Source organism: Canis lupus, chromosome 11 (genome assembly GCF_048164855.1).
Source record: "Canis lupus baileyi chromosome 11, mCanLup2.hap1, whole genome shotgun sequence".
Classification (NCBI taxonomy): domain Eukaryota; kingdom Metazoa; phylum Chordata; class Mammalia; order Carnivora; family Canidae; genus Canis; species Canis lupus.
In genome coordinates, this window is record NC_132848.1 from 57101803 (window position 1) to 57126882 (window position 25080).

The 25080-nt window shown below is 36.1% G+C and overlaps 2 long non-coding RNA genes across 3 annotated transcripts in view; both read right to left on the reverse strand.

Moving 5' to 3' along the window:
- Positions 1-25080, reverse strand: part of LOC140600222 (uncharacterized) — a 329214-nt gene that overhangs the window by 70853 nt on the left and 233281 nt on the right. The window lies entirely within an intron of this gene.
- On the reverse strand, positions 1301-2417 carry LOC140600223 (uncharacterized). Its single transcript, XR_012003442.1, has 2 exons — positions 1780-2417; positions 1301-1618 (listed from the first exon to the last, which is right to left on the reverse strand). It is a non-coding gene; the product is annotated as an uncharacterized lncRNA (long non-coding RNA).

Here is a 25080-nt window from a genome sequence, read left to right on the forward strand (position 1 = left end):
TCCAGAGTAAACTGGCTACCTAATGGTAATAAAGACAGTAAAGATAGGTAGTAAATGGTAGTAAAGATAGGTACAAGTGGCCTCATCAGAGACATATAGGGCAAATGGGACATGAGGTGATGATGGATGTCCTCACGGACAAGGCCTTATACTTTGGGTAAATGGTGTCAGAGAAAGCTTCGGGGTTCTGTCGTTGTTTAGGCTGAATGAAGTCCTAGGCTCTGCACTGTATTTTGCAATGATAGCAACAATGACCAGTGCAAGTGTGCCAAGGAGTATGTGTACTGAGGAGTATTGTATAATAAAGGTATCTAGCATACTGCTTCTTGAATTAACTGCTATTTGAAAAAAATGAAACTATTTAAAACAATTATCTGACATGGATCTTAGAGCTCCTATAGAAGACGTTTAGACAGCAATTTGTAAATTAAAGATATGTGTTAGATGTCCTGGGACAGCAGTGGGCACTAGACTAAGGGACTCTCTAAAAGTGAACAACTGTTCTTCCAATGAGATAATGATATATTTACTTTATCCACCAAAGAACTGGTTGCCTGATCCAGTTATACTATGTGATGGTCTATGGTATTCACTGTACATTAAAGATAAGACAATAGTCAAGGGCAGTGAGGAAAAGATCTTGGAAAAAAAATAATTACATATAATTTGCTCTATACAACCTGCAGTGACAAAAAAGGTAACTCCCCATTTCTTCTCTCAGTTGAAACAATAATCAATTGATTGTCAAAGCAGTATGGTATTATAAATAAAAGCATGACCCTTGGATTTAGGCTTTCCAGATTTATGTACCATCTCCATTCTTAGCAGCTGTTTTTTTTTTTAATTCAGTTTTTGTATTTTAATTCCAGTATAGTTAATATACAGTGTTATATTAGTTTCAGGTGTACAGTATAGTGGTTCATATACTGCTCAGTGCTCATTGTGATAAGTGTACTCTTAATCCCCTTCACCTGTTTCACCCATCTCTTACCCGCCTTCTCTTTGTTAAGCTTCATTTTTAACAAAGTGCCCTCAGTTAAAGTTATTTTTTTCAACAAGAATGTTGTTTACTTGAAGCACATTTCAGAATACATGGTTCTAAAAGGTCTATATAAAACACTGCATCCAAGAAAAATAGAATATACATCTTTTTCAGGTACACAAAGATTTCCCCTCGTTAAATCACATAAAAAGAGATATAACAAATAATACAAATTTAAGAAGACTGAAATCATACCAAGTATATTTTCAACCACTGTGATATAAAACTAAAGGTCAACAACAAAACAAAGCTGGAATATCTACAATGAAAATATTAAATATTTAATACATAAACAACACACTACTGCACAAGCAATGGGCCAAATAAGAAATCAAACAGCAATCTCCTTGTGGTATTAAGTGGTTGATTTGAAATTTTTCTCTTAATACAAGCATTTATAGCATAAATTTCACTCTACATCTGCTTTTGCGGAATCCCACAGGTTTTGGAATATTGTGTTTTCTCTTTCTTTTGTTTTGAGACATATTTTGATTCACCATTAAGAGCTATTTGATCTTCAGCAAGTTACTGCAACTCACTGTGCCTCAGGTTCCTTACCTGTAAAATGCAAATAATCTGAAATACAAAGAGATGCAAACATTTAATCTTGAGTATTACATCAGATAATCCACATAAAAACACTTAGAAACATACATGTTATGAAATCTCCAAAAATTAGCTTTTAAACTTTGATCAGGCTCATTATAGACTATGCGTAACAAAAATGGCAATATTACCTGTTTGTATGTACAGATAAGTCACAGTATCCCAGTGTCAATGTTTCCAGTCCCCAACTCCTTATGATGCAGGCAGGCTGGGTCGAAGGACCTGGAGAGACATCTCACAGGATCGGTCAAGAGGGTCTTTGGCTTCATGCAGGATACAAATCAAATGTGAGCCAGAGAAAGTGAAAGCAGAGTTTATTGAATAGCATATGTGACACAGAATAGCAGTAGTCCTGTCTGGGAGACTCAGAAAGGAAAGGAGAATGAGTCTTGTGGTTGCTGAAGGGTTTGGGGTTTTTATTGGAAAAGGGATCTAGGGCACATGTTTCTTCAGGAATCCAGGGTAGGGTGAGTGTCATGTAAATAGCAGGTGTCATTTCATTAGTCACTGAACACACTATGGAATGTTGAAACCAGCATCAGGCAACGTTTGTTCGAAGCTAACATCCTGGAACATGTTTGGAATCTGGCTCTTCTTAGATGTTATCAGGTGTTTGGAGCCTAGGACAAAACTCAGAGAATGATTAACTTTTGTTTGCTTTCCCCTTGAAGTGGGAACATAGTTTATTTGTCCATTCAGAGGCAAAATATAGAACATGAGTAAATGGCAGAAAACAGAGATGGAGCCTTTCTAAAATGGAGTCCTTTCAGCTTCCCTACCTCACTTACATCAACAAGGTGATGATTTTCAGTGATATCTGAGAGAATACCGAGAGTCAGATGACATACATAATTGCACAACTCTAATGCTAAAGGTTTTTTCAAGGGTGTAGGATGTGCAGAGTTTTCTGTGGGGCTCTACTGCATGGAGCCCAAGCCTGTCCCCATCCCTGCCTGCCTTTCCTTGACCCCTGAACACAGTATCTTTCCATAGTTTCCTAGGAGTGAGCATCTCTTGACCAGCTCTTTCTAAGAGTATTCTGATACCATAGTTGTTTTGTTTTGTTTTTAAGAATTTATTTACTCATGAAAGACAGAGAGAGAGGGAGGCAGAGACACAGGCAGAGGGAGAAGCAGGTTCCATGCAGGGAGCCTGACATGGGATTCGATCCCTGGTCTCTGGGATCATGCCCTGGACTGAATGAAGGTGGTGCTAAACCGCTGAGCCACCCAGGCTGCCCCTGATAGCATGGTTGTTGAATCCTAATAACATAGTTGTTTCCTTTATGACAAAGGGCTTTTCCCCCAGAGACCACATGCAAAGGCAAGTTGAGTGTAGCCCAACCTCATAATGTACTTGGAACGTTCCCTGCTCCTGCTGACCAGCTAGGCCCTAAAATAATCTGTCTAGCCCATTCTACCACACTATTTTTTTTTTTATCTTCACTTTAGTTCAAGAAACTCTTATGTATTTTCTTTCAGTCCTGTCTCTTTTGGGGTCCTTCAGCCCATCAAACTAGTCTATGCATTATTGACCAGTCAAACCCTTTCCCCCTGATCTAACCCCTGACATGTGTTTCGGGGTTCCTTATCATTTTATAATGTTAGGAAGTAACCTGAAGATTCTAGCAATTAGGGGGTTAGTGTACATAGAGTACACAGAATGCTTTTAAGCGAGTGCCCAGCTCCACTTGTCTCAGATAATCTAACCTCTGACTCAACCCAAATATTTGGTCTAAGTGAAGCAAAAATAGTGTGCTCCATGAGGTTTCATCAATAGATATAGCTGTATGTTTTATGTGTTATCCAAAATGACTGAAGCGAACGAACTGGGCCAGTGAGCAGAAGGCCAAACACTTGGAGTTGGGTGTGACTCCTGGTATACACATGAGCCTAAAGAGAGATGGAAGCAAGCTGGAGGTGATGTGATGCACCCTCTGGTGGATAGCAAGAATGGAATATTGGTGACTGTTAGAAGGAAAGACACTGGGGAGGACTAATGAAGAAATGGTAAATCTGTGAGAATAAGCAACTAATGACCAGGAGCTGTGGAGTATGTATTTATATCTCTTCTCATCTGTAGAAGAAATACCTTTGTTCATAGTCATGTAATGATAACGTTAAACATATGGATGCAAGATATACACATATTTATGAGATATGACTCATATGTTCTTACATATATTTCACCAAAATTAATAGGTATTTAAGTGAAGATATCATGTTAATTGTATTTTTTTCATCTTTTCCCTCTTAAATATAGAATTTACTCATTTTAGTGGTTGTACCAAATGATTAATCAGATATCCTAAAGGGAAACTCTATATCTGAGAAGTCCCTGAGGAAATTCAAGATTTGTGCTAATGAAATTTATATAATAGCAATTTTTAAAATAATGAAAAATGCTGCCTTGTCTTTTTTAAAATGATGGTGATATCACCATTATCATTATTAATAACATCCTTTCTCTCTGCTTTTTTAGGAAGAGATAATAAACATTAGTTCATGAAAAGATAGAATAAGATCTATTAAAAGTATTATCTAATTCCTATTATTCTTTTTCCTGAGGTTTTTATGAGCCTCTCACATTTATTTAATTCTAATATAAATAATACATTTGATCATTTAAGAATATCAATCATCCAGCTGACATCACAGAAACAAGTTAGAGCCACAGTAGACCTAGAAAGTGTTTAGTCCAATTCCCCCACTTTCTAGATAAAGAAATTAGCTGAGAGAGAATGAGAGACTTGATTAGGGTAATCCAGTGAGACTGTTGGTACATTCCTCCCTCATTTCAATAAAGTAGTTCACTCATTTGGAGTTAATAAAAGAGCCTGAAATTTCCGATTCATGGTCATGTACTACAACTAATTTCTCTTCTCCACTGCTTTAAAATTGTCCCATTTTAAAGATTAACACAACTGAAGACTGCCTCTAGAAAGAAAATAATTCTCTCAAGAAATCAGGCCAGGAATAATTTCCACTTGATACCAATACCTGAGTATTCCTGCTTTTTTGAGCTGTGCATCTAGGGAAATTAAATGTAATCAGTTTTTCCCTGATTATAAGGTTTTTCTTTTTCTATATAGCTGATTGCCAGTGATAATTAAATTGCCACTTATCACAGTAGAGGTTGGGGGTTTGTTATTCTGCTCTAGTTTTGCATTTCCCGATCTCACTATACATTTAGGGACTAACAGCTTGAGTTCCTTCAATTCTTCCTTCCATTATTCTACTGAAATTTAACTTTAAAATGTGAAGGGCACTGATTCAGGCAATGAAGATTTGTTTTATACCAATTAGGTACTGGTTTCAGAATCATCTTTGATACAATACATCTTTCTTTCTGGCTTTTCATGTCCAGAATCCAAATCCACTGAGTCTCCATTTAAGAAACACATTCTGATAAATTTCCTCTCTATTTCTACTATCACTACCCTAAACTGGTTTTGTTTGTTTTAAATCACAACTAGTGCTCCATTCTTGTTTTCCTGATTCCCGGGTACTACACCAGACTTGATCATCTGAATTCCATGGGTTGAGCCTGGTCATTCCTTTTTCTGAAAACATCTTTGTGCCATTTTGCCATTTTAAGTAAGAGCATGTAATTATTAAAATATTCACCGAATTGTTTTCTTCTCCAAGATTTGCCCAACATCAACTCATTCTTTACTTTCTATCAGAAATACTGGGAAAATCTCTAGTGACCATAAACTCTTACTCATCATGCTTTTTCATGTTCAGAAATTTTAGGATGGCTCCATTAGTAAATGTTCAGTTACGAATTCCATAGCTGAAGCCCTTTGTTTCATAGTAATGTCAGATCTTTTTCATCCAGACTTTTGCCTCATTACTCTCCAGCATTCACTTTTAATATACTCCTACTTATCACATGTATTTTCTCCATATGTTGTCCCTACGGGGGCTTCTTACCTCTGCCACCTCTCACCTCAGCTCTGTGTATATTTTCTTCTTCCAGCAAGACATGAATCACTTTTTATCTTTTGAAGATAGGAACCATATTTTATACCTTTTTTTATCTCCACCATTCTGAAAACAATGTTATATCCAGTAAATCCTTGTTAAAATAAGTATGCTCTCAAGTCAAAAGTATGGACAGGCCAAAGCATGTGGATTTAACTAATTAATGAGTACTTTTATATTATTCTCAATTTCTCAAACACTGATTTAATTCTTCCTTTTGTCTTCGTACTCATTAAATCTGTACCTATCTTAGTCCCCATCAAATTGTGATTTGTTAACAATTGATGAAATCTATGTTAATTATATAATGTGATATACAATTTCCTATAAATATGAGCAGTTGCTAAATGAAATCCAGAAAGATATGTTATCATTCTAACAAAGGTGAGGGTAAAATTCCTATGTTTACTGCTTATTTTTTTTATTCCTTAATGAGGCAGTATACCTGGGAAAGCATCTATTAATAAGTGGTAGACAAAATAATAAAATGTCACTTTTAAAACTAGGCCAACGGGAATTAAGTTCTTTAATATGAGATGGACTCTTAGTAAAATTGCTAAACTATTTGATGAAATAAGCAAGTGAAAATAATTCTTCCAGTGTTCTTGTGTTCTGAGCTTTAGGGCAGAGCCAAGGCCTGAGTGTTTGCTAGAATGATCATGAAAGAGACCCTTGGGCATCAGGATTTTCCCTGATTAATAGTAACTTTCCTTCATCTAAAGACACAAGGAAAAACATATTAGTGAGGAATAAGGAAAATATCTAAAGAATGCAACTGAGTCAGAAATGAGATTGGTCTTAATCCAGAGGCAGTGCTGCTAGGAAACCAGGGAATAGACACACTGGGTACATGCTATCACACTGATGACTTTTATCTGTTCCCCTGCAGTGTTAGTACTCACTCCAGGGATTTTAAAGATCACGTGTCCCCTGGCCCCTTTTTCCTTAAAGGAACTGTCTTAAATTCTCTAACTTGGGTTTATTAGAGTTTCTAAAGAGCAGCGCAGCTAGAAAGGGGCAAAGATGCTGAAGTGTTGAACAGGTGTTTACTACTTTGGAGTGCAAAGCCAAAAGCTGGATTTTTTTTTTAAGATTGTATTTATTTAGTTATTCCTGAGACACACACACACACAGAGGCAGAGACACAGGCAGAGGGAGAAACAGACTCCATGCAGGGAGCCTGATGTGGGACTCAATCCCTGAACTCCAGGATCATGCCCTGGGCCGACGGTAGGCACTAAACTGCTGAGTCACCCAGGCATCCCTAAAAGCTGGATTTTAAACATGATATCTAATAAGTTTTGGGGACTGGGTATTAGCACCCAGTAGTAAATGTTTATTTAAGGAATATTTGACATCAGTCTGAGGGGAGGACAACTTTGAATTTCAGGATAAAAATAAAAATTGGTAAGTAGATACCAACTATGTGGAGCTGAACTTCTGGTTACAGCAGAATAAAGAATTAGGAGCAATTATTCAAATTAGGACAAATTAAAACACCAAAGAGCCTTTTTAAAAAAATAAGGAATTAGGTGCCTAGATGGTTCAGTCAGTTAAGCATCCAACTCTTGATTTCAACTCAGGTCATGATCTCAGAGTCATGAGATAGAGCCCAGTGTAGGATACTGTAGGAGTCTGCTTGAGATTGTCTCTCTTTTCCTCTGCCCCTCCCCCTGCACTTGTGTGCATGTGCACACATGCTTTCTCTCTCTTTCTTAAATAAATGAATAAATCTTAAAAAAAAAAAAAAAGTAAGGACTTAACAGGCCAAAATCCTGGAGCAGATGAGAAACCAGAGAGCAAGGTCAAGTGACCTTTCCCCAAGGACCATTTTCCCTTTTGGGGAAAAAAGATGGCTAAGAAATTTAAGGCTAAGCTTTTGCTTTGGTGGTCTAATCAGTCTAAGAAAACATAACTTGAAACACAGGGTCTCCCTAAGTAGAGAGTCATCTGATATATCAAGCTTCTGAATGACAATACTGTCCAGAGAAACTTAAACTGGAAATAAACTTACATAAACTTGAAGCCAACATGCTCACACTCTAGATGAACTGGGAAGTGTCCATACAATGGTAAAGAGCCCTAGACAGATGACAGAAGTAAACAGTAATCTTCTCGGTAACAATGGAGTTTTATTATAAACCTCAAAGTATTCCTATGAATAATTTTCTCAGTAACAATGGAATTTTATTAGAAACTTCAAAGTATTCCTATGAATAATCTTTCAAATAAAAGGTGACTGAGCTCCTGAGTGCATACAGAAACAAAAAGCAAGAAAAGCAGCAGAAAAAGAAAGAGGCTAGAATGATTGGACACATATTAAAAATAAATGATAATATCTTTAAAGGAATCAGAGACATGCTTCAAAATATTTGCAGGAAGTTATAAAAAGTAAAATAGGTTTGAGGAATAATGGAACAAGTTCTGGAAGTAAAAATCAAAATAACCCAAATGAAGGACTTAATTGATGGATTTCATTCCAAATTAAACACTGCTGTAAAAAGAATTAGTGTATAGAAAGATAGGTCAGAAGAAGTAATCTAGAGGCTTGCTGCTCAAAGTATAGGTTAGAGGCATTATTTAAGATGAATATGGCTGAAATGTTACAAAAGAAATGAAAGATACCATTCCAAGTCTTCAAAAACTCTGTAGAATCCTACTCAGGATAAGTAAGCAGAAATGCATACCTAGGTATATCATAATATAAAAGTGCAGAAAACTAAAGACAAAGAATATAATCTTAAAGCAAGCCAGAAAATCAAAGAACAGAAAATAGAGGTAACAATGAATTGATTCAACTACATAATTATCATTCTACCACACATGGTTTTAATTATTTATATGGTTTATTTTAAAGGCAACATATGGCATCTGAAAAGTTGGCATATTAACACAAGAACTGGAGTCAGAGTGCCGGAGTTCAAAGCCTTGATTGTAACAAACCAACCGCATAACCTTGAGTCATTTACTTAGCCTTTAACTACTATCAGTACTTTCCTCAGAGACTTACATGATCATTTAGACGTGGCGACGCAAATAGAACCTTCACCACAATACCTGGCATACAGAGACTACTCAATAAATGTTAAGTATTATCATGAGTATTATTTCATAATGTATTTTAAACAGTATTCACTTGCATTTTATAGTGCATAGAGTTTTATAGGTGGTTCTTTAAAAAGGGTAAGACCTCTAACTTATTTTTTCCAATTTGTACATTAATGAAATATTTTATTTATGAGGGATATTAGCATGTTAAATATATCCCTGGTGGACATGTGAAAAGTGCTCTGAAAACCAAATCACCATGAAAATCCTAGTTGTAACTTAATTTATGCTACATAAAAATTGCATGCGTGGTAAGGCTTGATATGATCATTACACGGATAATCATAACAAATGCTTACAATATGCTCACCATGTGCCACGTTCTGCTCTAAGTGCTATAAATGTATTATTTCATGACAAACTTATGATGTAGGTACAGTTATCATATCCATCTTACAGAGCATGAAATTTGAAGCACAGAAAGGAGTCCGCCCATGTTAGAGCTGGGAGTTAATCTTTGACTGCCTGGCTTGAAAGTTTTTGCACCTTACCTTAAATGAATAAACTGAGCCCTAGAGAGTCTTCCTCGGATGTAGTGAATTAGGATTTAATTTCTGTGCTTTCAGTATTCCAGGAGTACTCCATTACATCTTTCATCTAACGGCTTATAAGGGGTCACAGTGAGCCTATTTGGCTTATGCAAAAAACTTATTACATAAAATACTACTAAATTAGCAATTCAAAACACTTAAATTGTTTTATACCTACTTCTTCCCCTTTCATGTTTCCCAAATTATGTTTTAATTCAAAATTTGAATAGGCCCTGGTAAAATGTGTCTGCAAATAGTTATGAATTAGATAGGGTACTATTTCACAGTGATGTCTGAATATTGCCTTTCCAAGTTTGATGGAATTTCTATGTAAAACAATTTTAAAATACTATTTTCAAAGTCATTTTAGATCATTGGATATACAACTTAGGGCAGCCTAAAATGTTCCTTCGTCTCTTGTTTAGAACACTACTATGCATATGTAGGTAATTATGAATTGTATATGGATTGGAGAAGTTGGATTTAAAAGAATTAGAATGAGTGAGAACATGATGAAGGTGGCCAAAAGAAGAAACCTACCAAAATAAAAAGCATCAGGAAGGAGCCCCAGAAAAATGGCAAGAATGTATCAAAAGAACCAAAAAAAATCAAGTTAGATGTGTGTTAATGGTGTGAAATGCTACTGAAGCACTTTTCTTGCTTATGATTGCTAGCTTTACTATTCATTAAGTAAGTTCTTATTTCTGACAGAGTGTGATGATTCATTATCTTCAAATGGCAGGGATGGCATCAAGCCTGACATGTCCTGGGCAGTGAGAAAGCTATCATTTCCAAAAAGCTAGTTAATCCCTCCCAGGCAGTCACCAGGCCATTAGACAATGGGAAAAGCAATACTTTCTGCTCTACTTGGCATCTATTTTGCTTATTCTGAAAGGAAAAATGTTAGCTAAATTATAATCTGACTTGGCCTTTATTTAACAGTTTGGGGAGTGGGGTGGGTGACAATAGCTTCAGTGGTAAGCACAACTGATAGATTTGATAACTGTTTTTGCAGGGTTTTTTTTTTCTAAGTCATTAGTGAGTGAGAGCCCTTAGGAGAAAATACTAGAGTATAAATTTAAAATGGCAATGATTCATAAAATTTCTTTCTCATAAAAAGGCCATGCTTTTGTGGAGCTCTCATTTTGCTTTCATTTATGCCTAGTTAGCAAACCATTATTGAAACATTCTTTTGAAGAAGGCAAATGCTCACAGTATCAAGTGTGGCAAAAAGAGAGGAATGACACCTTGTCTTCCTTGTCATGGAGTCTAAATTCTTAAGAAAGGGATGATTAACAGATACTCCAAAGATTCACTTATACATCCAACTTCTTCAGTTGTGTATATTTACCTTAGTTAGCATCTATTATATGCTTTGCACTTTGCTATATACTGAGGTGACAATGACAAATGAGACATATGACACTTAATATAAGAGAATTCACAGATGAATAGTGAAGCTGCTGTGTAAGCAAGCAATTGAGATATAGCGTGATCCAGTATGTGGTATGTGCACCGGCAGTAACGGCCAAAGGAGGATGTAATCAACTCTCCAAGGCATGAGGAATAGGGAGGGTAGGGATGACCTGATAGAAAAGGAGGTGTCTTCTGATGGTCCCCTAAAACATGATTTGGAATGTGTTTGCAAGATAAACAAGGTGAAGTGGGGAAACATCCGAGGCACAAAGAAAAAGCTAGTCGAGGCAAGAGAGAACATCTGGAGGTCAAGGCAGAGTGAGCAGTGCAGTATGGCAGGAGCAGAAAAAGTCAGGGAAAATAGGTTGTTAGGAGAAATCACAGAGGGTGACCTTGAAAATCTGTCTGGTTTTGAAAAATAGATGGCAGACGTGTTTATTTTTAAAAGGATGTTCAAGAGAAAACTTGAGTCAAGGTAGATCTAGGATGTTTCAAAAGGTACCGAATTTTTCCTTTTAGATCAGAAAAGATTATTTTCATACATTCTCTTGAACATTCTTCTGTCCTGATATTCCCTAACCCCAGTCTACCTATTCTTAAAGACTAGGACCCCTAAAGCTTGCTGAATATCCCAGCCCACACTTTTCTCTCTTCTCTGAACCGCTAATTGTCTGAGACAATCCTTTGATACTTCAGCATCCTTGTACTTTTAAACAAGCTTCTAAATTTGTAGATCAAGAAAATAAAGCCTAGAGAGATGAAATCACTTGCTGAGAGTTTTTGATATTCTGCTTTACATTTCAAGTTAACATTTTACATGTGTAAATCTTGTGTCTCCAACCAGATTATAATCAATAAAGGGCGGGCTTCCATTTTTTGAATTTTTACTTTCCCTTCTATGAACTCAACTAACTGTCTGGATGATAGGTTGTCAATATGAGTTTGCAGATTGATGGGCAGGGACACTTGCTTTCTTGAATACTGTGCTTTTAAAATTGAGGAAAAGGGGCTTTGGCCATTTAGAAAAAAAAATAAACTAATATTTACTATTAAAAAAATGAAACTCACCAAACTTTAGTCTGCCTCTCTGCCTTTAGAACCTCCTTGTCTTTGTTCCTACACTAAATAAAAACCATTTTCTTTTGGAAGGAAAAGACAGGGGACTTATGCAAGCATCCATTAACCAGAAAATTATTGTTGCCCCTCCCCAGCGTACCTCTGCCATGAGACATCATGAACACAAACATGGTTTCAAGACTATCCATTATCCATCTCTAAGGTGTCAGTTTGCAGGCTCTTGCTTTTACACATACTGAATTTCATGTGATTATTCCTACACCTCACGATTTCTAAACTGCCCAGATGATCTTCTGAGTCTCCCATATCACTCTTCTTGACTGAAATCTCATCTAAAAACCTTGACTCACCTTTACATCTATGCTTTTCTCAAAGGTATCTTACACATGAAATTAGCCCCCCAGTCTATATTTCATCATAAATATTAAAGCATTTCTGCCTTAAGAGTTTTGCATTATGTAGTTGTCTTGTTCATTAGATTTTGAAACCCTTGGAACAGGAGATTATCAAGTCTACTAAAATCAGCATGTACTGATATTCAGGGAATGATTTTCTTTGAGTCTTAACTTCATTAAGTCTGTTGTTTATTTCTGAGTCTATTTTCCTAAATAAGCTTGCTACTAATAGATTTGTTAACATTTCTTCCTTCCCTGTAGATATAGACTTAGAATCCATATCATATTGTCTTGCTGGGCATTAACATTTCTTCTATTTTTCTTGACCACAAAACATGAAGTTTTCTTGCTAAGGAGCTTTTATTTTGAAGAGTTAATCCTCAAACATGGATGGATGTTTAAAAACCAAAAATTTAATTAAAAGTCTCTAGGAAGAACTAGCTAGATGAAACTTCTTTAAAAGGTCTCCCTTTCCTACATTGACTTGACTCTGGATTTTAGATTGACAGACCTATACACCTGATATTGTCATTCACTAAGAGTACCTCCTATCTCAGGGGCAGACTTAAATTAAACAAGCTCACAGACCGATGCATAAAACCAGAATGCCTATTTATTGATTTACAATGAGAAAAATAGCTGTTACGTGGACTGGAATACTAATGCCAACATTCTATTCCAGAAAACCATATAACAACTCCTACTTGGGAAGCTAAATTATAACGTGAAGATTGCTTAGTGAGTATGAGATCAGAACAGGGCAAGATGAAGACCTTTTGAGGCCACAAGCATTTTAGCATGCCTCCCCGCTTCCCTTACGTTATTCAAAATTAAAACAACACAAAACTACAAAACTGTGAAATGTCCAACGAAGTTTCCATTTACCCCGTGATGAAGACTTTCATACTCTCATTGAAACATCAAATATGACATTCTTTCAAAATTAATTTTCTTGTGATCTTGGTTTTTCAGTGTCCTCAAGCACACAATTGGTCATCTGGGCTCAAAACAAGAGGAGCTAGCTCTAGCACTTGGAGTTTTGAATGCAACAAGCCTGGATGCAACTGATCAAAACTCTCTCCTCTAGACACTGCTTAGATAGATGCTGCTAATGTTTGCAGAATGACTCTTCTTTATGCTTGCATAGCCTGATTCATCTTTTTCTGATTGACACATTCCTTAAGTATGTTAATGTATTCAATCAATTTATAGTCAAGGAAGGCTGATCTGAGAATAGTCTGTCTAAGAAGAGTTTGCATATCTCTGATCTGCTCCATTGTGCATGGATTTCATATTGTAGAGCTCATTCAAAGGGCAGTGAATTCCATCCACCCCGTAACAATCACTACTGTAAGGGGAGAAAATACACTATATCCTCATAGCACAAGCAAGGCCAAAAGACCTGTATAGGGTAACTAGTCCCATCTACAGGTATTATGCAGGGTAGGATCAAATTTATATTAGCCTGTGCGAGAACACAGGCAACATCACAAATGACCACCAGCCTGAAGGCAGGATTTTATGAAAAGGGTCCTAAATAATTAACATACTCATTGAATGAAAGATAAATGAATGTTAAGAAAAATACTTAAAAGCTTTCAAATAATAAGAACAGTTAAATAACTACCATTTTTTATGCATTGCACATTTAACAACTTAGATAAAAATGTTAGATTTAAGAAAGGCTGAGGACTTGTGTCCATAAAATATTAGTTACACAGGGAATAATCATAACTTCAGTGTGGAAAATCTGGCAGACACCACTCTAATGAAGTAAAGTCACCTATGAGGAGACATAAATATCATATTCCTCCCAATATGATACAATGAGGACACAATATAGCATTTTTAGTACTCTTGCCAAAAATGCATAATCTTAATCTAGTCATGATTAGACAAATGCAGTGTGAGAGGCAAAATATAGAGTAGTTGGCTCTTCAAAAGCATCAAGTTCCTGAAAGAGAAGACAATTGAGGAACTGCAAAAAAAAAAAGAAAAAAGAAAAAGAAAGAAAGAAAGAAAGAAGAAAGAAAGAAAGAAAGAAAGAAAGAAAGAAAGAAAGAAGAAAGAAAGAAAAGAAAGAAAGAAAGAAAGAAAGAAAGAATGAAAGAAAGAAAGAAAGAAAGAAAGAAAGAAAGAAAGAAAGAAAGAAAGAAAGAAAGAAAGAAAGAAAGAAAGAAGAAAGAAAGAAGGAAGAAAGAAAAGATGAAGGAACCATGACAACTAAATGTAATATGGGAACCTGGATGAATTCTGAGCCAGAAAAAGAGGTACTAGTGGAAGACTTGGTGATAGTCAAATAAAATTTGTAGATTAGATTTAGTGAAGCAGTGTCAATGTCCTGGTTTTGATGATTGTACTATGGTTATATGACATACTAACATTTAAGGAAGCTGGGTGATGTGTAATATGGAAATTCAGTGCTATTTCTCTAACTTTTCTGTAAATATAAAATTACTTTAAAATAGTGAGTTAAAAGAAAATAAGACAAATTTCATAGATAAACAAGTTTATGTATAAGTGAAGTAAATGTACCTAAAAAACTTCTTTTGGGAATAACATCTATGTGATATTTAAACTCTATCACCCAGTAATGACGAAGAGCTTTTCCTCTACCCAACACAAGCAGTAGCTTGCAAAAGCTTTCTCTACCTCCACTCTTTGAGATTTGTAATATATATTTTTTTTCAAAATATACTTTCCTAATTGTGGTTAAACTGTACATGATTAAAGTAAACCACTAAAGTTTTTTTAAAAATAGTATCTTATTATTTTATTATTTCAAGTTTTTATTTAAATTCTAGTTAGTTAAGAGATAGTGCAATATTGGTTTCAAGAGTAGAGCTTAGTGATACATCACTTGCGTGTAACACCCAGCGCTCAACATAACATGTGCCTTCCTTAATACCCATCACCCATGTAGCCCATCTCCTGCCCACCTCCCCTTTGTTTTCCATAGTTGTCCATGGTTTGTCTCCCCCTCTAATCCTCCTTTCCCTATGTTTATCTGGTTTTTTTTTTGTTTTAGATTCCACACATGAGTGAAATCATAAGGTATTTGTCATTCTCTGGCTGACCTGTTTCACTTAGCATAATACACTCTAGCTCCATCCAAGTCACTGCAAATGGCAAGATCTCATTCTTTTTGATGGCTCAGTAATATTCCAAAAGATAGACGGATAAGACCCATTTATCAGTTGATGAACATTTGGGCTCTTTCCACATTTGATAATGGTCCTATAACATCAGGGTGCATGTAGCCCTTTGAATCATTCCTCTGGGTAAATACATAGTAGTGCAATTGCTGGGTCATAGGGTAGCTCTATTTTTAACTTTTTTTAAAAATAAATTTATTTTTTATTGGTGTTCAATTTACCAACATGCAGAATAACACCCAGTGCTCATCCCGTCAAGTGCCCCCCTCAGTGCCCGTCACCCATTCACCCCCACCCCCCACCCTCCTCCCCTTCCACCACCCCTAGTTCGTTTCCCAGAGTTAGGAGTCTTTATGTTCTGTCTCCCTTTCTGATAAGTAACCTCCATACCATTCTCCAGAGTGGCTGCACCAGTTTGCATCCTCACCAATATCGGTTGTTTCCTGTGTTGTTAATTTTAGCCATTCTGATAGGTATGAGGTAGCATTTCATCATGGTTTTGATTTGTATTTCCCTGATGAGTGATGTTGAGCGTCTTTTCATGTCTCCATTGGCCATCTGAATATCTTTGGAAAAAAATGTCTATTCATGTCTTTGGCCCATTTCTTGGCTGGATTATTTGTTTTTGGTGTTGAGTTTCATACATCCTTTACAGATTTTTGGATACTAACCTTTTATTACATATATTTTTTTGCAAATATCTTCTCCCATTCCATAGGCTGCCTTTTTGTATTGATTATTTCTTTCACTGTGCAGGAGATTTTTATTTTGATGAAGTTCCAAAAGCTTATTTTTGTTTTTGTTTCCCTTGCCTTTGAAGACCTGTCTCCCAAGAAGCTGCTGCAGCCAAGGTCAAAGATGTTGCCGCCTGCATTCTCTTCTAGGATTTGATGATTTCCTGTCTCACATTTAGGTCTTTTATCCATTTTGTGAGTCTATTGACAGGATCATATGGTTTCTATTCTTTCTTTTATTAATATGGTGTATCACGTTGATTGATTTGTAAATATTGAACCACCCTAGCAACTCAGGAATAAATCCCACCTGATCGTGGTAAATAATTCTTTTAATGTACTGTTGGATTTGAATTACTAGTATCTTGTTGATTTTTGCATCCATGTTCATCAGGGATATTGGTCTATAATTCATTTTTAGTGGGGTTTTTGTCTGGTTTTGGATTCAAGGCAATGCTGTCCTTGTAGAATAACTTCAGGGAGTGTTTCAGAGTGTGTACTCTGCTGTTGTGTTTTGGCTGCCCTTTCTCTCTTGTCAGCCCGCTGTGGAGTTTCTCCTTGCCTAAGGGGGGAGTGTTTGGCCTGTGTACACTGTGTGGCAGGTTTTAACTAGATGTGTTTTTAGTGTCCTTGCTAAAAGAGGCTGGATTCTCTTTCCCCTAGAGCTGCAGCTTTGCAGCACTCTGTGACCAACAGACTTGGTGCATTTGAGGGGTTTGTGCTGGTCTTCTAGGGGAGGGGCCTGTTGTTCTGTTCTCAGGCTGGTTTGCCCTACTAAGATACACTTGCAGAGTGCAGGGGGGATGGGGCTTGGTGTATGGGCTCCAGCCTCCACCGGAGGGTGCTCAGTGAGCTGTGTTACTCACTGAAGTCTGTCAGTGATGATGAGCAGGGGGGACAATGGTGCCTCCCAGCTCTTTCGCTTCTAGAGTAGGGAGTTCATGCCTCCCACTGTTCAGGAAGGCTTCACAGAAGAGTGAAGCCCCCTTCTTGTGTTCTGGCATTGGTCAGATCCTTGCCTTCACCCTGTCCATGTCCAAGCTGTCTACCTGCCAGATGGCACAGTACTCTTGTGTTTTATCTCAGGCAAACAGCTGGGTTTCAGAACTCCAAATTTTAGGGAGTTGGTGTGGCATGGACCTGAGCTGATCCTCTGGGGGAAGGTCTCACCACGCTATGGCTGGTGCTAGTTAGTCTTGGAAAAGCAGTCACATGACCAGTCTATGGTTAAGCACAGCAAAAAAGCTAGCACCAAGGTTTGCTGCCCTCAGCAGGTGACTCTATTCCTATGCTAATGAAAAGGTCAGCATGTTGGTCCCTGCCAGCTCTTTTGTCCCCTGAGAGGCCATGCTACCCCTGTCACGTGCACTATAAGAAGGAGAACCGTCTCTTCCATTGGGACCCAAAGGATTTTCGAACCTTGCTGTCTGCTCTCAGGCCTCTTTCTTCCTCTCCAAATGAACATCATGATGCCCACCAGGTTCCACCCGGTGGTGGTAGGGACTTCTAAAACTTCAGACTTTGAGCTCTGCTGCTTATAAAAACTTGTGATAATCAGCCCCTCTGGTGTTCGCAGTCAGTGGTTTTGGAGAAGTGTTTGTCTTATACAATCCCTTCTATGATGGCTTCTCTCCGTGTCTCTGTCTCTTGCTCTCTCTTCAAGGCTCCCCTCTACAGTACCCACAATTCTTCTCCCCTGAATCATGTCTTTGCACTTCCTACCTTCCACGAGGTGGCTTTTCTCACTCTGGTTCTGCAGTTTGTTCTTTGAGCATTCAGAATGATTTCTTGGATATTCAGAATGATTTGATATATATCTAGCTGCATTCAAGAGATGAGGCCAACATAGGGTCCCCCTATTGCTCTGCCATCTTAACTCCTCCTCCCAAACTACTAAAGACTTTTCATGGGGCACCTGGGTGGCTCAGTGGTTGAGCATCTGCTTTTGGCTCAGGTTGTGATCCCAGGGTCCCAGGATCGAGTCCCAGATAAGGCTTCCCGCGGGACCCTGCTTCTCCCTCTGCCTATGTCTCTGCCTCTCTCTGTGTCTCTCATGAATAAATAAATAAAATCTTTAAAAAAAATTTTTCTTCATAAAAAGTGGTTTTCCTTCTGCTTCTGTAAGCTTCCATCATCTCCCAGACTTCATCACCAAATGCAATTATTTCACCTCCTGCACCATTTTCTATAGATAGTCCCTTCTTATGCCTACAAACTATGTATTTCACAAAATTTTTATTTTAGCCTTTTAAAAAAACTGTGGTATAAAATGTTATATTAGTTTCAGATGTATAACATTATTGATTCAACAATTCTATATGTTATCCATGCTAACCATAATAATTATAGTCATCCTCTGTCAATACACAGTATTATTACAATATGATCGACTATTCCCTTTGCTGCTGTTTTCATCTGTGTTTTTTTTTTTTTAATTTTATAACTGGAAGTTTATACCAATTAACCTCCTTTATCTATTTTACCAACTCCCTACCCATTTTCCCTTTGTAATCACCAATTGCTATCTGTATTTAAGAATCCATTTTCTGTTTATTTCTTTGTTGTTTCATTTTTTAGGTTCCACATGTAAGTAAAATCGTACATTATTTGATTTCTTTCTCTGACTGCTTAGCACAATGCCCTCTAGATCCACCCATGTTATCTCTAATGGTAAACCTTACTTTTTTATAGCTGAATAATATTCCATTTTATACAGATATACATACTACCTCTTCTTTATCCATTCAATTATCAGTGGATACTTGGTTTGCTTCCATATCTTCAATATTATAAATAATGCTGCAATAAACATAGTGGTACATATATATTTTCATATTGGTATTTTAGTTTTTCTTGGGTAAATGCCCAGTAGTGGAATGCCTGGATCAGCTTCTTTTCCTTTTTGAGGAAACTCAATGGTGTTTTCCACAGTACCTACACCAATTTACATTCCTACCAAGAGTACACAGGGGTCCCCTTTTTTCACATGCACACCAACACTTGTTATTCCTTGTACTTTTGCTAATAGCCATTCTGACAGCCTAAGTTGATATCTCGTGGTTTTGATTTGTATTTCCCGATGATTAGTTCTGTTGATCACCTTTACATGTGTCTGTGGCCATCTTTATGTGTTCATTGGGAGGATCCTCCACCTATTTTTTAAATTATTTTGGTATTTAGTTGTATAGGGATTGTTTTTGTTTTTGTTTTTACTTTTTGTTTGTTTTTGTATTTTAGATATTAACTCCTTATTGGATATATCGTCTGCAAATATCTTCTCCCATTCAGGGTGCTGCCTTTTTTGTTTTGTTGATGCTTTCCTCTATGGTGCACGAGCTTTTTATTTTGATGTATCCAGTAGTTTATTTTTGCTTCTGTTGCCCCTGCCTGAGGAGACATATCTAAAAAAAATGTTAAGATTGATGTCCAAGAAAATGCTGCCTATGTTTCTTCTAGGAGTTTTATGGTTTCAGATTTCACATTTAGGTCTTTAAAGCATTTTGAGGAAGTAGATTCATTCTAGATTCATTTTTTTTTTTTTTTGCATATAGCTGTCCAGTTTTCCCAGCACCATTAGTTGAAGAAATTATCTTTTCCCCATTGTATATTCTTGCCTCCTTCATCAAAGATTGACAATATATATGTGCATTTATTTCAGGGCTCTCTACTCTGTTCTATTGATCTATGGAGTCTATTTTTGTACCAGTATCATACTGTGTGATTACTACAGTTTTGTAGTATATCTTAAAATCTGGGATTGTGATAACTCCAGCTTTGTTCTTTTTTTTTTTTAAGTGGCTTTAACTATTTGTGATACTTTGTTATTCCATACACATTTTAGGATTATTTTTTCTAGTTCTGTAAAAAAATGCAGTTGGTATTTTGATGGAGTTTATATTAAATCTGTAGATTTCTTTGAGTGGTATGGACATTTTAACAATATTCTTCTAATCCATGAGCACAGAATTTACTTCTATTTGTATCATCCTCAGTTTAATTCATCAATGTTTAATAGTTTTCAGAGTATAGGTTTTTCAACTCCTTGGTTAATTTCATTATGAGGTATATAATTCTACTTGGTGCAATTGTAAATGGGATTGTTTTCTTAATTTATCTTTCTGCTACTTCATTTTTAATGTATAGAAATGCAAGACTTCTTTTTTAAATTTTGTATCCTTCAACCTCTTTAGGATTTCTTATATATAGTATCATGTCATCTATAAATGTAGTATCATGTCATTTACAAATAATTTTATTTCTTAACCAGTTTAGATGCCTTTTATTTTTCTTTCTTATCTGATTACTATGGCTAGGACTTCCAGTACTGTTTTGAATAAAGTGGTGAGAGTAGATATTGTTGTCTTGCTCCTAATCTTACAAGAAAAGCTTTCAGATTTTCACCATTGAATATGATGTTAGCTATAGGTCTGTCATATATGACCTTTATTATGTTGAGGTACATTATCACTAAACCCACTTTGTTGAGAGTTTTTCCTATGAATGGATATTATATTTTGTGAGATGCTTTCTCTGCATCTCTTAGGATGATCATAGGATTTTTATCCTTTCTCTTGTTGATGTGATGCATCGCATTGATTTGTAAATATTGAACTTCCCTTGAATCCTAGAATAAATCCCACTAGATCATGGTGAATGATTTTTTAAATGTATTGTTGAATTCATTTTACTAATATTTTACTGAGGATCTTTGCACTGTGTTCATCAGGGATATTGGTCTGATTTTTTTTGTAATATCTTTTCTTGGTTTTGTTAACAGGATAATGTTGCTCTCACCCAGAATGAATTTGGAAATCCCCCCCCCCCTCCTTTTTTTTTTTGGAATAACTTGAGATGAATAGATATTAACTCTTCTTGAAATGTTTGGTAGAATTCACTTGTGAAAACATCTGGTCCTGGACTTTTGTTTGTTGAGTGTTTTTGATTACTAATTCAATTTTATTACTAGTAATCAGTCTGTTCAAATTTTATGCCTCTTCCTGGTTAATTTTTGGAAGATTATATCTTTGTAGGAATTTACCCATTTCTTACAGGTTGCACAATTTTTTAACGTGATTTTCATTATATTCTCTTAATCCTTTGGATTTCTGTGGTGTCAGTTGCTTCTCCTCCATTTCTGATTATATTCATTTGAGTCCTCTTTTCCTCTTGATGAGTCTAGCTAAATGTTTATCAGTTTTGTTTATCTTTTTAAAGAACCAGCATGTAGTTTTATTGATCTTTTCTATTGTTATTTTCATTACTGTTTCTTTATTTCTGCTCGAATTTTTATTATTTTCTTTCTTCTCGCTTTGGGCTTTGTTTATTCTTTTTCTAGTTTTTCTCAGGTGTAAAATTATGTTGTTTTAGATTCTTCTTGTTTCTTGAAGTAGGACTGCTTTTGTACCATTATGTTTTCATTTTCATTTGTGTCTATTTTTTAAATTTCCTCTTTAATTTCGTGGTTGACCCATTCATTGTTTAATAGCATGTTTTTTAGCCTCCATATATTTTTTCCAATGTTTTTGTTTTTTGTTTTGTTTTGTTTTGTTTTGTTTGCAGTTGATTTGTAATTTCATACTGCTGTGGTCAGGGAAGAATGTTGATATGATTTCAGTCTTCTTTACTTCATTGATACCTGTTTGTGACCTAAATGTGATACATTCTGGAGAATGTTCCATGTGCACTTGAAAAGAATGTCCATTTTGCTGCTATGGGTGGAATGTTCTTTATATGTGGGTTAGGTCTATGTGGTCTAATGTGTTGTTGAAAGCCACTCTTTCCTTATTGTTTTCTATCTGGATTATCTACCCTTGATATAAGTCAGGAGTTATAAAGTCCTCTACTATGATTATATTACTGTCGATTTCTCCCTTTATGCCTTTAATATTTGTTTTATACATTCAAGTGCTATGTTGTTTGCATACTTACAATTGTTATATATGCTTGTTGGATTATTCCCTTTATCATTATCTAGCATTCTTCTCTGTCTCTTGCTATAGTCTTTTTTTTTTTTAAAGATTTTATTTATTTATGCATGAGAGAGACACAGGCAGAGGGAGAAGCAGACTCCATGCAGGGAGCCTGACGTGGGACTCGATCCCAGGTCTCCGGGATCACACCCTGGGCAGACGCTAAACCACTGAGCCACCTGGGCTGCCCTAATCTTTGTTTTAAAGCCTTTTTTGTCTGGTAAAAGTATTGCTACCTTGGCTTTTGTTTCAGTTTACATGGTGTGTTTTGCCAGCCTCTCACTTTCAGTCTGCATGTCTTTGGGTCTGAAGTGAGTTTCCTGTGGGCAGCATATAGATGGCTCTTGTTTTGTTGTTGCTTTAATCCATTCAGTCTTTTGATTGGAGCATTCACACCATTTACATTAATTGTTAGTGGGTATATACTTATTGCCGTTTTGTTGTTTTCTGGTTGTTTGTGTAGTTCTTTGTCTTTTTCTTCTTCTCTTGTTTTCTTGTAGTTTGATGGCTTGCTTTAGTGTTACATGCTTGGATTCCTTTCTCTTTATTTTTTGTATGTCCATCATAGGTTTCTGGTTTGTGGTTACCATGAGCTTCATATATAACATCCTATGTTTATAGCAATCTATATTAAGCTGACGGCCACTTAAGTTTGAACGCAAACTGTATTATATGTTTGCTTTTACCTGTGAAATTTTTTCTTTTCATAATTTCCTTCTAGTTATAGGCATTTCTTTCCTCTCAAACAATTTTATTTCACATAGATTCTCCTCTTAGGTGTCCAAAATTACATAGTAGTCATACAGGTAAGTATATTTATTAATAATTTGGTACTTAATATAATCTTTAAATCTGGAGGAGAATGTTCTCTCTTTTATTATTTCTATGATAGAATTCTCCTCTCCACTTCTATTTTCCTTTACTGGAATCCCTACTCTTAGCTATACCTGTTTATGCTTCTTTATGCCTTTATTCAACACCTGCTCTCCATATTTTTTAGGTAATCATCTTAATTTTCAGTTCTAATGAGTTTGTTATTTTGGTGATTAGTTTTACGTTTCCAGATATACTTCTTCTTCTCTTGTTTATATCAGATGGCAGCAAGATCTTAATACTATATGGATAAAATATCTTTTATCTTTTTGGATCACTCAGTTCTACATTTAGTATTTTAATGCCTAAGTTCTCTATATATCTTGATGTATCTCAGCTTCATGGGGTCATTCTTCCTTGTTTATTCATATTAAATCTTTTTTAATGTATAGGCTTTCATCAAATATTAGGGGATATGAGCTTATCTGTTCATATTTGGGAAGGAAACAATGAAAAAGCTGACTGGGGGGATCTGTATACATTTGCAGGGCTTGTGCATTTATTGGCATGCTTTAAATTACATAGACAAGAAGCTATTCATGATGCAGAAATCTACAATGCTCTATTAGAGAGGTCTTTCTTTTCTCTCTAGGGCTAAAATGTCTTAGAGGGTTTCTTGTTTGTTTAGCCTTGGTAGAAAATAGCTGTGGTACACTATACCTGGAGGGTTGAACAATTTAACTGTGGTTGAATTAATATCTGCCCTATCTTCAGTATCAATTCTCACTCTAGCCTTCCATAGTACCTTTCACTTAGGAGTGCCAATGACCTCTACGGTTTTAGCAATTTGATTGTCTCTCTCATTAGGTGAATCTTCCTCTGGACATTGTCTAGGCTTCATTTTCCTCTATCTCCTTTACTCATTACCTTTCTTCCTTTCAATCTTCATTTTATCTAAAAATGTGTTGAGATTTCTTTCATTAATAGCTCCCTTTTCATTGTCTATACCATTATTTTAACATGTGTGTCCCTTTACTATTATCAACTCTCATTTATAAAGTTTAAAAGGCAGTGGGGTGGAAGAAATGTGGCCTATCTCAACTGTGCAAAAATTTGCCCTTCTAGCCAGTAATGAAAAGCAGTAAAGAGTTCGTTACAAAGTATCTGAATCACAGGGAAAAGTGGACTTGGCCATAAAAGAAAACACAGCAAATGGTGGTAGCTAACCGAAAGCAGTGATTCTTAAGCTTTTCTTTTCATTAGGGTCTAGGGGAGTTTAAAAAAAAAAAAAAAAAAAAAAAAACAATGCCCAGACCAAATTCCATACCTATTAAGAAAAAATGCCCTAGGTCCTGGTCTTTTTTATGCTCACCTTAAAATATCAAATACAGTATACTTTTTAAACAGTTTTTGGTGACTGTAATCTGCTCACTCCTTAGCCACATGTTTATTGTACTTGGCTCAGTGCAAATAGAGGTACTTGAAGATGCAAAAGGAAGGTGACATCTTCCATGTTTCACCAAATAAAACATGAGCAGATAGACAAGTCAGTATTATTTTACATATTACCAAACTTAATTGTTCAACAAGGAATGTAGAGGTCTTTGTTTTTTTTATTTCTCCTTAGAGGTCTCTCAGAGGGTATGAACTCAAAAGGAACCCATCTATCTTTAACTCACTTGGATTTTTGCCCTTCGAGTGCCAGGGGAAAAACTCAGTCCCTGAAACCATAATGCATCCTGACCTCTATGTCCAGCCACAACATGCTAGGGTGCCACTATGAATACAGAAATTGGTAAAGGACATCTGTCAGGAAAGATGATAAAAGGAATACAAAACAGGGTACCAAATATAAAAGTAATGATTTTCAGATATAAAAAGAGTTCTTGTCTGTTTTTGTCCTTGTTTAAGGACGGACCAGCTATAGGGAGTTATGCAATATTAAAGGTTTTAAATTGAAAAATAGTATGTATTTGCGTAGCACTTCATAATGAAAGGTTTTCATAGAAGCACCTGTTTTCAGCATTAAAAATTACTTTGAGGGGCATCTGTGTGGTGCGGTCAATTAAGTGTTCAACTGTTGGTTTCAGTTCAGGTTGTGATCTCAGGGTTGTGAGATCAAGCTCCATACTCAGTGTGGAGTCTGCTTAGAGTTTTTCTCTCCCTCTCCCTTTGTTCCTCTTTACCGACCTCTAAAATAAGTAATGAAATCTTTTTAAAAAAATCACTTTGAAATAATGACAAATTTT